General features: G+C 39.6%; 1 protein-coding gene across 4 annotated transcripts in view; it reads left to right on the top strand.

Annotated features, from left to right (window-relative positions):
• The first annotated feature begins 248 nt into the window (after positions 1-248).
• Positions 249-14001, top strand: part of chd6 (chromodomain helicase DNA binding protein 6) — a 73568-nt gene continuing 59815 nt past the window's right edge. For 3 of the 4 annotated variants that reach the window (XM_028407302.1, XM_028407301.1, XM_028407299.1), the window contains exon 1: positions 1178-1297. The gene's annotated coding sequence lies outside the window, so the exon portion shown is untranslated. Of the gene's footprint in view, positions 434-1177; positions 1298-14001 lie in introns of those variants that run through there. The other variant, XM_028407300.1, reaches the window with a different exon arrangement.

The raw sequence follows: 14001 nt of genomic DNA, 5'->3' as shown, positions 1-14001 counted from the left end.
CCCACAGAGCAGTAATCACAATCATTCTTTAAAAGAAGCGGAGCACCCTACACTCACATGGCCTCCACCAAATAAAAGCACATTTTAAATCCAGCAAACAAGCTGAACATCCGGGAAACGCAACCTGATCTGCACAAGACGTGGAATGTCTTATTTCTTTTCTTCCGCCCTTCAAACCCGGTAATGATGGAGGAGTAAAAGGCGCTATGATTGGTGGATGCAGCCAGCAGAGGAGAAATGTAAACCCCTTCGTTTTGTTGCATCGGGGGGGTTGAAAGCTGAACGCTCCCCGCTTGTGTGTGTGTGTGTGTGTGTGTGTGTATGTGTGTTTTTTTCCTTCCTTCAATGACAGCAGCAGGATCCAGCAGCCGGTCGGTGCGGCGGTGGGAAGCTGCTTCCCCCGGTACGAGAAGGATTTCCCTGCAACTCTGCGGTAAGAACAACAACACCACCACCACCTAGAAAAAAATAAACAACAGGCAGCAGCGTGCGTGAGGCTCACATCAATGCGAATCACCAGGAAGAAAACATACACACACACACACATACACAATGCACAATGGTGTTGCCTGGGGCTGCCGCGATAGCTCTCAGACAAACCCGGGAGAGACTCGCTCGCTTTGCTTGCTTGACAGCTGCAGGGCCAATGGAAACATGCACGGAGCCAGCTGCGCCTGGCTGCAGCCAATGGAAAAATCTGAAATGCTGAGCTGCTACTGGACCTGAACGGTAAGGTTAGGCTGGCTGCAGCAGCCACACCGCCGCTGCTGCCGCTGCTAAACTTCCACCAAATAAAAAAAAAAAAAAAAGCTGTTTGTGTTTTGGCTGCTGCAGTGGCCATTTTAGGTAAGAAGCGTCCTTTAACTTTTGGATGCGGCTCGTCTTTGTGAACGCGGACGCGTGTACGTGCGTGCGCGTGAACGAGTGTGGTGTCTAGACTGGACTATGGTGACAAAACAGTGCAGGACTCCGGCATCCAGACTGAATGAACTCCGAGGAGCTGCTGGCTTTATGTGGATTAAATAGATATTGCGCGGAGTTCCACTCCTCCTCCTCCTCTTTCCTCCCTCCTCCTCCTCCTCCTCCTTCCTCTCCCCTCCCCTCCCTCCTCACCTCCCCATCCCTCTCTCCCCCTCTCTCTCTCTCTCTCCTCCCTCCCCTGCCTGCTAATTTTTTATGCATTTTTCTAAACTGTCATGGCGATTTTGTGTCCTTGGAAATAAAAAGCGCCAGTGTTTTTCGGGCTAACCGGAGGGATGTCTCGCCGGTGAGAGCGTGTGTCCGGTGTCCGGAGCAGGTGAGCACTCCGCCGGGGAGGGTTTTTCGGTGGAGAGATGTCCACGAGAAGGAGTTTTAGAGGCTGTCCACACGTGTAAGGAGAGGGCTGCTATAATGTATTTACAACAGCGATGCAGTGACATTACAGAGCTAGCGGAGAAAGCTAGCGCGGTAGCTACGGGTGCTAACATGAAACGGGACACAGTGTCTCCTTTTTCTCTGTCGGTGTGTGCAGTGTGTGTGTTGTGTTTTTCATCCCAAGTCGCCGTTTCGCTCGCCGGGAACTTCTTTTTCCTCACTCCTAGCTTGCTCACCTAACTTGTGGCAATCCAGTGCAACATTCATGCTAGCTGTGCGTTAGCTCCTGCGTCTGCTAGCATTCATTATGGCCAAAACCTCAAAGAGCTTTCATACAAGCTAAGCTGTTAGCCTCTAAGCCTCATGAAACATTTTGTAGCTAAAGCAGCCAGGTGTGTGTGTGTGTGCGTGGAGATATAATGAGTCATCCAAGTACATTGAGTCATGAAGTATACACACACACACACACACACTCTCTTTCTCTCTCTCACACACAATACACACACTCACCTTACCAGGTGTCACACCTCTGGGGTGGCAGACAAAGGGTGCCAAAAGCTAACTTAGAACGCAGTGGTCTGTCATAAAGATAATTACCATTAAACATGTGAATGTGCAAAGTAAGTTAAAGCATTATATTCTCACTTAGTCTGCAGTCTTTGCTACCTGCATGGATAAAAGGATGATACCTGCTGGGTGAGAAACACAAAGGGTGCTGCCTCTATTACAGTGATTTTACTTCATTATAATTTTTACATGTAACCATAAGTTTTCTCATGTTCAAGCTTTAACTTCCAGACTGAACCGACAGTGGGGATAAATGGAAATGTGGTAAATCTCTCTGCAGCAGACAAAGCGTGCCTAAAGCTAACCTATGTTATAAAGTAATGATTTGAAATGTAATTGCAAAAAAAAGAGATAAACTAGAATCCCCAGTTATATTCTGGCTTCAGTCTGCAGGCTTTGCTGTCAGCATGGAATTGAGGATGCTACCTGTTGGTATGCTGCTGGGTAGAAAACACAAAAAGGGTGCTGATAAAACTAATATTACAATGGTTGTATTTAATTTTAATTCTTATATGTATATTTTTATATTCAGGCTTGAACTTCCAGATTGTGCTGGTGGAGTAGATTCGACATTCTGCTGGCTGGTGGGATGGAGTACGCTCTCACCTGGCCAGGTGTAACATGTCTAAACACCAGACAAGGAATGCCAAACCCTAACCTATATTATAGTTGACTTATGTAATAATAATAGTAATACATACGATATGTAAAACTAGTAATGTTAAATATCCATACTTTGGCATCTGGATATGTGTGATGTATGGTTTTCCCTGCCCAGAAAATACACAGAGCCAGGTGTTTGTGCAACAGCCAAAGGATGCTAGAAGCTAGACCTACATCACAGCAGGTTACTTAACGAAAGGTACATTTGCAAAATGTGTTTCTCCATATTAAATAGACTTTAATCCTTATACTTTGATCTCAGCTTGGAATTCAAATGCTCCAAGTAACAGCACTGCATCATGGTCGTTATTGCTTTATTAAAGCATTGTGTTGCAGATATTAAAATGGTTACATTATTGGCACAATAACATGTGCCTCTGTCAACCTTTTTGTTTATCTTATATTTGTTCCCTTAGACAAGAGCCCTTCGTTTAGAGCTAACCTATAGCTTTAGTCTGGAGCTTTCTGTTGAATTGGCGTCTGCATATGTGTGATTTTTTGCTCTTGTGATGCACTGTGTGCTTAAGCGTTGTGACCCACTGGTTCAGCGCCTCACAGGATGTTGTTCTCAGCTTTAAACCTTATTTGCATGTTCAGCTTGGTTTGATGTAAAAAGGAGGAGACATGTGAACTTTGAATACCTGAATCTAAATGCATCTGCCTCATTCACCTGTTGTTTTAATTTTACTTGTAACTGCCTGCTTGCAGCACTGATTTGTGTTTTTGACTCCATCGTCAAAAGTTTCTGCCCTCCTTGTTTAGACAGCTAACAGTTGAAGCCGGCAGCAGTGCGCATTAGAGCACACTAAGCTCTTCTTTATTACACCAATTTAAAAAAATGATTAAGACTCATCTGTAGTACTATGCTCATCTGATGCACATCAATGGCAGATGTTTTTCAGTTGCTGTTTATAGAGAAAACATTGACATAATTGAACTGATCACAGCAAATCTGTTCACCTTTCTGTTACTGCACACCTTTACACTGTTTGTGATGATTTGGTGGTTGTTGTGTCTTTGGCTTGTAATTTGTGAAGCGCCGAAGTGCTAAGGCAAGCTTTCTGTGCATTTTTAAACCTCCTTTGTGATGGATAAAAATAAGCACTTTAATTTGTTTTTTTAAGTCGATGCAGAAACTCGAGGCAACAGTGTGACCCCCTCGCATCTTGCAGGGAAGCTTTGAAAGAGCCACCTGTTGTAAAGACCAAGCTGATGAGTGTTTGAGCATACTGTGCCACAGCAAACACTACAAGTTGTTTGACCTTTAAACCAAAGTGTTCATCCTTTCTAAGCAGGTGCTCTTAAGCCATGCCGTTCTGCATATCCTCCCTAATTTATTAGATATAAAAACCACATTTTAATGCAGACATTCATTCAGTCATATTTATATATTATGTGTATTTTATTTAGTGTTTGTCCACATACACTGTAGTTTAGAATTGGAATGTAACTACAGCATTGACAGCAAATATTTGGTAAAGTAGAATTTGTGAGCTCTTGTAATGAATAAGATTTACAGGTATGCCTACTGAATTGGCTCCTGTGTGAAACATTTAACATGTTGAAGTTAAACTTGTGGTATAACTGAAGTGACATTTAAACTACCTGATTCAATGTCAAAGGGATCACAGGTGTTATTGGAAAAGAGCAGATGATGCTTTTTGTTGTTGGATTGAAGTTTTAATGACCAGTTACAACTTACTCTTTATAACATTATAATGTATATATTACAACTTCAGACTGTTTATATATGTTCCTATTATCATAACTTGCACTATTTTTTGTACTATAGGCTGCTGTTTGCACAATGTACTTTGGTTTAAAAGACCTGTTTCTATTAATTTACTCAAATTATTCATAGACCTTAGATTTACTTGCACAGATCTATTTTCATCCCATTATATAATTCTTCATATTTGACTTTTATTTATTGCCACTTTCTTCTACAGTATCTATCTATCTATCTATCTATCTATCTATCTATCTATCTATCTATCTATCTATCTATCTTGTATATAAATAAACTGACCCTGCACATTAAAATAATCAAATACATTCTAAAGGCAAACCTGTTTTGCTCTTAAGAAAGATAAAAAACAGTGTGTCCCAGTCCCATCCTACATACATCTGGCTTATTGTCAGAGAGAGAGAGAGAGAAAATATATAATTCTAAATAATTAATTGTTACTATTTGGTTTCTGGTTTATTTTTCCTCTCTTTACGGTTTCAAATATTTGCAGCTAAAAATAGCTCCTTCATGTCCTTTGTGCATTGTATTGTGGGAAATCAAGTCCACTTAAATATCAAGGGTCTTCCATAGTATTTAGTATTGAGTTTTTCAATGTGAACACAGTCCTACATAGTTCTTCTTAGAAGTGAAGTGTAGTGGGGATTTGGGATACAGTTGTCACATCACATTGCTTTATAGTGATTAAATCATTTAAATGTTTTAATGTTGCTGCCATCATTGTTGCACCTGAGGCATGTTGCGATATTCAAAACAGTGGTCTGCATGATTACCTAGAAATATATGGTACTAACACCCTGGTGTCTCAGGTTGTCATCTGAGATCTTTACAATCCCGTATTGATAGTAATAAAATTGAACTGGTCCGTAAAATTGATCAGACAATTGAATTGTGTTTCCAAGATCATTGTAATTATTACACTGGGACACATTTAAGTGCCTTAGAATTGCCTTTCAAGGCATCAACTAGGGCTGGGCGATGTATTGATTTTATAGAATTAGCTTTTTAGGACGATTTGTTTTTCATGAAAATTGATTTTAACTTCCACTGCGGATGCACTCCCTGGTGCTCCGGTGGTTCAAAGTGGGCTCAGCCACCTGTATCCGACAGAGACGCACTTAAACAACATGGCAGCCAGCAGAGAAAAGCTCGCCCCTAAAAAAGGCAGTTTGGAAGTGGTTCAGTTTTGCGGCATCAGAAGCAAGCACGCCTTTGAAAAATGTTTCTATCATCTATTCTCACGATGCTCCAAAGATCTTTAATAACACAGATGTCCCACTCTTTCCTGATCGCTCGCATCACTGCATGTTTGTATGTAGTATACGAAGAAGTGAGAGCTTTTACCGTTAATACAAACTCTTCAAACAACACAGAAGTTTTTGTTTGTTAATAAACTGCACAGACAGCTGAATGCTGCGTGCCGAGAGACAGAGGTTTAATGCCAGACTGAGAGTTTAGACTGGATGCTGCGCTCTGTGTTTCTATAATGTCCTTCAATCATGAATTATAATCCCGGTGCTCTGGCTTGTTAGTTGGCGTGGCTAAATTGTTAGCTATTGTCTGGTAACATAAGTCCACCCATTAATGACGGTCTGATTAACATTAAACCTAAGTATGAAAACTTTGCATGCTGTCAGCTAGTTTTATCAGTTAAAATACACATTAAAATTTTTTTTATTTTTTATTGCATTTTATTATCATCCATTTACCAGCCTCTCTTTTCACTTGATGTCGACAGTCTGCCCCATGACACACAGTAGACTATAGTTGCCCATAACTGGTCATGGGTTTGCTGAAAAGTTTATTAAACTACACAATATCAATCTTAACTTCAAGATGTTTTCTTGATTATTTCAGTACCTCAAACATGCAGGCATACAGCTGAGTGGGAGACACTCGCTAAAACACAGCCTACATTAAGAGAATCATTTTCAAAGTCGATTAAAATCGTAAATCATTTTTGATGTGAAAAATCAGAGATTTTATTTTTAAGCCGTATCGTCCAGCCCTCACACCAACATTTAATAAAATCACAGCTTCAGTGCTCAGCTGTGACCGTTACATTTTCCTGGGAAAACAAATCAATTTAAGTATAGAGACTTGCAGTAAAATGACAACACTCACTCAGTCAAATCATTGGTGTTTTGCTTTCTTCTCTGCCAAAGTAAAACCAGTTGGATGACACATGAGAGGTGAAATGCAACCTCAGCATTCTGCTCAAATGTTGCATATGTTGCTGGTGGAGACAGAAGAACTTTGTTTTAAACCCACTCAGTGAATCTCAGCTTCTCAATTAGTGTCAGTCAGCATCTCATTTTGTGTGGATGGAAGGTTGTCCACGCCCCTCTACACTTCATTTTCGACTGAGAAAGACAGCTGTGAGTGCACATAAGGGTTTGTTGTTACAGTAAACATTATGAGGATATTATTGTGAAAGCTGTTCAAGTAGTAAAATCTTTCCCTAAATTTCCAATATGGCAGTTGGATATTGGGCTTTATAATATCATCTCTTGTTAGGTTTCATTATCATGTCTCAGTCAAATATAATTCTAATTTATACTTTACAGGATTATGTAAATTCTATCATTAGATTGTAAACGTGCGCTCCAAATATCTGTGTCCACCTTTTTTTGTGTCTGTGCGAGTCTACTACCTGCACATTTGCCAGAAAACCACAAACGCTGACTCTGAACAGAGGCCGTGAAGAGGTCTGTAACATTTGTAAAAGAATGTTTAATCAAAGACGTCTTCAAAGAAATGAGCCAAAAAAATGTGCATCACTGTGAACTGTACAGTCTGTACACACAGGACTGTGTGCTGTGTGATTGTGGTGTCCATAAATGTCTTGCCAGTGTGGACACAGAAAGTATAGTTTTGGCTTAAGAGGAGTCAAAGTTAAAGTGTTATGATGTAGCTACCCCCCACCCAAGTATTCTTAAAGTGATTTTTTGGATAGGTACATTGGTTGTGAAGTCTTACATTTATTTTAACATACGTATGTATGTAGGTCTTTTCTTGTGAGATGCATGGAGACTCTTCCTCTGGTAACTTGGACAGCAGTTTCATTGTGATGATGTGGCTCAGTGGGTGGAGAAAGCGGGATGATTCAGTTGTGACCTTACATACAGCTCATAATAATGTGCTGTCATGTCGCATGTCAATGTCACAGCACTGCAGCAGCAGTAGCTGCGGACTGGGTCAGCTGGATACATGCTCTAACACAAGATGGAAACTGTGTCATCAGCGGTGGATATTTGAAGATGATTAGTTATATTTATCTAATTAAATGAGAAAGCCGAGTCTCTCTGTGTTGTAACCGAGACTAAGCTGCCTCTGACAACACTGTCCTTTCCTTTGTATGCTCCCTCGTGGGAGCATCACACAGCTGAAGCAGGAACGGACTGAGGGGGAGCTGTGTTCCATTTTAAACATGTGCTTCCCTCTGAGCGTGCTAACACACACACACACATTTAGGAAAACAGGGCTGAATTTGGTTCTGATTTAGTACAGCCGGCTGCACCTCCTTCTCCCCCAAGCAAGTTGTCTCCTGATGTTTCTCAGATGTAGCAACAGTTTGGCTCCTCTGCTCTTTTGTGTGAGGGCAAGTGATTGGGCGAAGGGAATAAGGTCAGTCAAAAGAGAACTGGGACGGTCGTGAAGGTTTCCTGTCTGCAGTTGCTGAAAAAAGTCTGATCCAGTATCTTCTTATTCAATTTATAAAATAAAATCCTAGATGCTTTTAGAGAAATCATTTAGCTTGTAAAACTGAAACCATAAAAAGGGTAGTTACTTAATTTTAAAAAAAAACAAACTCACAAACCTGGTGTCTTATTGATTATTTCGATGGTTTGGTCTCTTAAATGGCAGAGAAGTGTTACAGTTTCTGAAAGCCCAAAGAGATGTCTGAATTCCCAGTAACACTTTAAACTGATTTTTGTTTTTTGGCACTTTTGTTTATGAAAAAAATGTCTAATTAAATGGGCTGTAATCTTAAAGTAAGCTACATCACTGCCAGACTGGGCTACATGGTCGAAACATTATCTGAATATTAATAAGGATTAGGGATATGCCAAGCCGATCTCATGGACTAGTATCAAGCCTGATTTAAATGGATTGGTATCAGATAAATAAAGATGATTGGAATCCGATTTTGTCTTAACCTGCTGCTTTGGGGCAGCTGTGGCCTAGAGGGTTTTGTTTCACCTAGCTCACTTCTCCCTGGGAGCACAAATGGATGGGTTAAATGCAGTGAAGTTCTTTTTCCTCTGTTTTCTCTGTACACATACTGAGGAACACTTAGCTGATTGAGTCATATTGAGACATCCTCTCTATATCTAATTGTTTTATTTAAAAAAAATCACACGTTTCCAATAAAATATTTGTTTCATTTAAGCTTACGCAGTTCAAAGTCCCAACATGCTCTAATTGGTCAACTCTAATGACACCATTCGATGGTACTCAGATGCTGTTCACTCATACCCTCTAGTGTGTGTGTTTGTTTGTGTGTATTTCATTTTCTGAAAACAGAAGGTTCTTGCATCTATATTCATGGGTGACAGGTGTGTGCAGATATAACAGCTTGTCACAAAACAAATACAAAAAAGTCCACATCTTTCTCAGTTAGAGTTAACAGCTTTCATCTGTTTTCAACTATAACAGGAAGTCCACAAATCCTTTATGTTACAATTTGCTTCCTCTTGCACTTTTCTGTCTTGTGTAGTTACTGTAAGACCGCAGTGCTGTACAGTCAGTGCTCAGATGCTCTCACTGTGGCTTACTTGTAATGTTGGTGAGGAAGTTTGTTTTGCTGTGTCACCTGTTGTAAAGATCTAGATGTGCTCGTCAGCTCAAACAGCAGAAAGTGTTGAGTGGTAGTCGGATGTGATGGCTGTGTGTTGGACTGCGATGTGTTGCTGGCTTTTATTCTTAAAGCGAGGGCAAAGATCTGGGTCAGGTGTGGCAATGCATGGTCAGAATTTTAATTTATACCAATAAATCTGATCCAAATTAAAGTGATGATGCAGCTCTTTATTCAGTGCCTCTGCTGCTGCTGGCTACAGTAAGCAATATTCCAGATTATGCACAGAAAAATGCTGTTTCACAGCTCTCATTACCAAGTGATTTTTTTTATAAATATGGCACTAGGAATGCATGAAAAAGAAATATTTTCAAAACATTGACATGAATATATTGTGCTGGTTTATTGAATGCTAAAATATATTCATAATATAATATGAGACAGAGTTCATTGAATCTTTTGATGGTCGTTTGAATGAGCAGCTCTCCAGAAAGCTGCGGTTGTCCAGTTCCCCAGGAAAGACTCGATTTTGTGGTCAGAATCTGTGCAGAAAAAGTCCATCTTGGTCACAAGTCTCTTGATCTGTCTTTGTACTGCACTTCATGAAAGTGTGAATTCTTAAATATAATTACAGCATATATGTCACACGATAATGCCGCAGCTCTGCTGAGCCCAGTTTCCCTCCATATGATCTATGCCTTTTTAGATTTCAGAAGCTACATCAACATTTAGTGAAAGTTATATTTCTTCCTTTCTTTCTTACAGTATAATTTCTTGAAATCTTGAATCTTGGAAAAATAAAATGAAACGACTAAAGATCATTGCTGATTTTTTGTTGAATTTTAACCTCATATTACGGCATCAGAGGATCAGAGATAATAATCAGAGGATTGTCGCGTTGAGTAAACGATTTAAGAAACTATCTGTTTTGGAATATTACCACAATCGTCGTCAGACAAATTGCACAGACCCTGTATTGTGTCTCTATAGCAACGAGAAATGGATTGAGTTTTAATACTGTATTGTCCTGTTTTCATACTGCCTCCCTCTGAGTCCATGCCCATCCATGTGCCCTATCCTCCCACCTGACACACATCACAGGGCTTATAAGGGTCAATTTCAGTGTGTACGCATTTTTACGCTTTTTTCCAAAGTAAAATGATGAACACATCACTTCCTGCCTGGCAAAAGATTGTTCAATAATAAAAGCAACCTGTCATGATGTGTTCAAAACCACAAGTGTCGGTTCCTATATGAAGATCAATCAGTTGCTGATGAAGCTAAACTTATTTGCAGCACATTTACTGACTTCTTTCTTCTCTAGCAATTAAACTGCCTTATTGACAGTATATACAGTGTTTGTTGTAAGGATTAAGTGTCACACTTTTGAAAGCAGTTATGATTCTAGTCTAAACTTCTTTGCAGATGCTGCAGTTATCCTTAATGGTACAGTGAAGCAGGTGGTGGGAGTACCTGCCTGATTGTGTCTGCTGCAGCAGAGTAGCACACCACAGATGCCATTTTATCAGCCATGTGTTAAGCAGCAAGAGGCGCTTTCTGCTGAATGTCATGTACTCTGTGTTCAAAATATGAGAAGCACCTGCTCTTTTTCCACAGAGCGCAGTGCGGCTGGTTACCTGCTAATGATGTCACCTGTTCTAAATCTGCTTCAGACAAGATGGGGAAGTTAAAAGAATGAATTAATAAGGAGAAACTAAAAGGCATGGGTGGTTTTGTTGGTATTTTAAGAGCATCCAAGCTTCCACAGCACACACAGTTGTTTGCACCTCATTTCCTTGAGCAACATAGATTTTTTTTTCTTCTTTTCTTCTTCAGCAACTACTAGAATTTGAAACTCTGGAACATTGTCTCATATTGTCGTTTGTGTAAAGTGTGCCGCAGACTTCAGAAGTTATTTGATCTACATTTTAAATTTGATGATGAGCTACAGTTTGACATCAAACTCTGATAGCCTATTTATATATAATATGGATAACATGGACAATGATTTTGATATAATTGATTGCACTCACTGTTGTCATGTTTAGAAAGACTTCTGGGAGGAATTTATTTCTCCCAAAGGGTGTGACAACAACACTCTAACAGAAGACATGCCTTAGAGGCAGCTGGATTATCGCAAGATTTGTGACATCAATACTGGCACAAATTCAACCCTGCAGACATCAAGTTGTGTGGACCAATAAGCGTTTTTTTTATATTTGTAAAATAATGTTTTCTGCTCATATTGTCTTTTGAAAGGTGGAAAAAATCTGCTACTGACATGTTAACTTCTGCTTTCTTGTGTTAAAAGATTCTCTGTGACTGCTTGTATTTCCTGTTTGACAGACTGTGATGGTCAGATTGGTTGAAGGTAGCCTACGATAGTGATTGTGGTTCATTCAGATGGTTCTGTGTAACAACAAACCACCCCGTGTGTTAGGTAAGCATAAAAATGGAAAAAAATAGTGATGTTGCGTCTACTGCGCTGTGCCTCTAGTGTTTACCAGGGTTCATTAGAAATATTTCTGCCAATTTTAATTTTTTAAAATGCTTCTCTATGAAAAACCAGGACTTTGTCCCTATGTGTGTGTTTGGCTGCTTTTCTAGACGACCTTAAATTTGATCTTTTTGACACTTGGTAAGTGTATTGCTGGAAATAAGTAAGTGGACTGTTGAGTTTGAAGTCTTGGATGAGCAGTCTTGACATTTTCTGTTCAGTTTGGATGCAGCTCACAGACTGCAGCTCATTGAGTCTTCAGATGGTCGTTTGAATGAGCAGCACTCCAGAAAGCTGCAGTCGTCCTGTTCTCCAGGAAAGACTGTGTGTGCCTGTCGATCTTGTGGTCGGAATCTGTGCAAAAGAAGTCCACCTTGGTCACTTGTCTCTTGATCTGACTTTGTACTGCGTTTCGTGGAAGTGGGAAAACATTTGACTTTCAGATTTCTTCAGCTCACTCATTTTAAAACATCAGAACTGTGTTGTGAGGACGGCTGTTTCAGCTGCAGTGTGGATATTTGACACTCTGTATCAGCAAAATTATGGGCAAGTCAATTATGATTATTGTTTCTATTTATAGTGCAGCAGTGCACTAATATGATGGTTAGGGTCAGAGGAAAGATGACAATATCTTTAAAGCCTCATTAGGAGGAGTAATAAGGGAGAACACCTTTTTTTCTTTGAGCACATCAAATTGTGTTTATGGGAGGCAGTAAAAACAAAGCCGCTCTGACTGTAGATACTCAAAGATGAAGATGTTGTTTTTGTTTATGTGTAAATAAACATCAAAAACTTATAACTTAACTACTTAAATTAGTAGGAATAATACATTTAACTGTCTTTTTCGCAGGTTTTAAATGTTGGTTGTCCTAAGTTCCTAAGTGGTGCTTAGTTGTAGTCCCATTTTGGACTACAAGTCCAGAGAGATGGGAAAACTTTCCTTGTAAAAGGATGCACAGCTTTTTTGTAAACCTAACCAAATGTAGTAGTTACTTTTGTTGGGCTAAGGACCAATCCCTCATGGGACGTGAATCCCTGTCTCCATAATGAACGTCTGGAACAAAGTTTGTCCAACCCTCCTTATTTTGCATTTTTATGAGTCCAGCTGTTTTACTCTGGTCACAAGAACGTCTGTTGTTTCTGTTGAAGGTGAATATTGAGTCACCACGTGTGGGGGGACGTGTCGCTAGAAAAGCAGGTTTGGTGTGAAGCCTTTTAACGTCTGGTCTTACACTAATGTAACATTAGTAGTATTTGCCTTTGAGGCAGTGAGTGAGGAGTGTTTATAAGGAGTCAAAGTGGTTGGGTGGGTTTTGGAACCAGTGACTGGCCCACTGACTAACTTGTTTTTAAAGCCGTATTATCAGTATTCAGACATTTGACTGCAGACTGTAAAGTTCATTAAAGTTACAGCACTGCAAATGATTGAAATCATATCACGGCTGTAATATAGCAGGGTGGGGTGAGGTAGGTAGCTTGAGGGCTTAAATCTAGCCATGTGTCAAGTATCATCTGGAAATGTTTTAAAAGTGTGAAATAAAATACATACATATAAGTTTTTTTTTTTTCCAAATGCTACCAAATAATCTACGACCCGTTACCGGTCTGCAGCCTGGTGGCTCTATTTAAGTCAGATATGATGTTCAACTGTGGTAACTGTGGTAGAGGATGTGCTAATGTACAATCCTTTGTTTGTTTAAAAAGTGTGTGACTTTGCACCCTGCCTGGCTCTGAAGCTGTGCTGGTGCAGACTTTGGGTGTGACAGACTGAATTACTGGTCTAAAAATGGCTTCCTGACAGATGTAGCTTGAATGTTTGTTGTTGACTGGATTTAAGTTTTTCTGCTTGTGTGTTAGTTGATAAAAACGAGAGCAGCTTTAACACACAAAGTTGTGTTCACATTACCTGAAAAAGTAACTCTCATACTGTATCATGTTTAAGAAGAAAGCATTGCTATGTGGTAGTTGAGGTTAGGTATCATGGCTAATTGTCGAACTGGAAAAAAGTTTGTATTCGTGGTAGCTCTTTCTTCGTTCAATATCGATCATTCATTACATATTTGACATTTTGAGTGTGCAATAATAAATGAAAATTTGTAGTTGGAAAATTTAAAATGATTGAAATTACTTCACTGGTGATGCATAGGCCATAATTCCATCAGCCTATTAATGTGGTTTATTTTATGCCACAGGAAAAAAATTAATATAACACATGAGACATGAAACATGTCACTTGTCTCTCTGCTCAGCCATTTAAGTTATATTTACTATAGCTTTAAAGCGATGAAGTATTCCTACTATACACCTATACTATACACCTTTTTTGCAGAATTACATGGAAATAACAGATGGATGCAATTAAAAGAAACTGTC

The sequence above is a fragment of the Parambassis ranga genome, chromosome 5 (genome assembly GCF_900634625.1).
Source record: "Parambassis ranga chromosome 5, fParRan2.1, whole genome shotgun sequence".
Classification (NCBI taxonomy): domain Eukaryota; kingdom Metazoa; phylum Chordata; class Actinopteri; family Ambassidae; genus Parambassis; species Parambassis ranga.
This window is presented reverse-complemented; position numbering and strand designations above follow the sequence as displayed.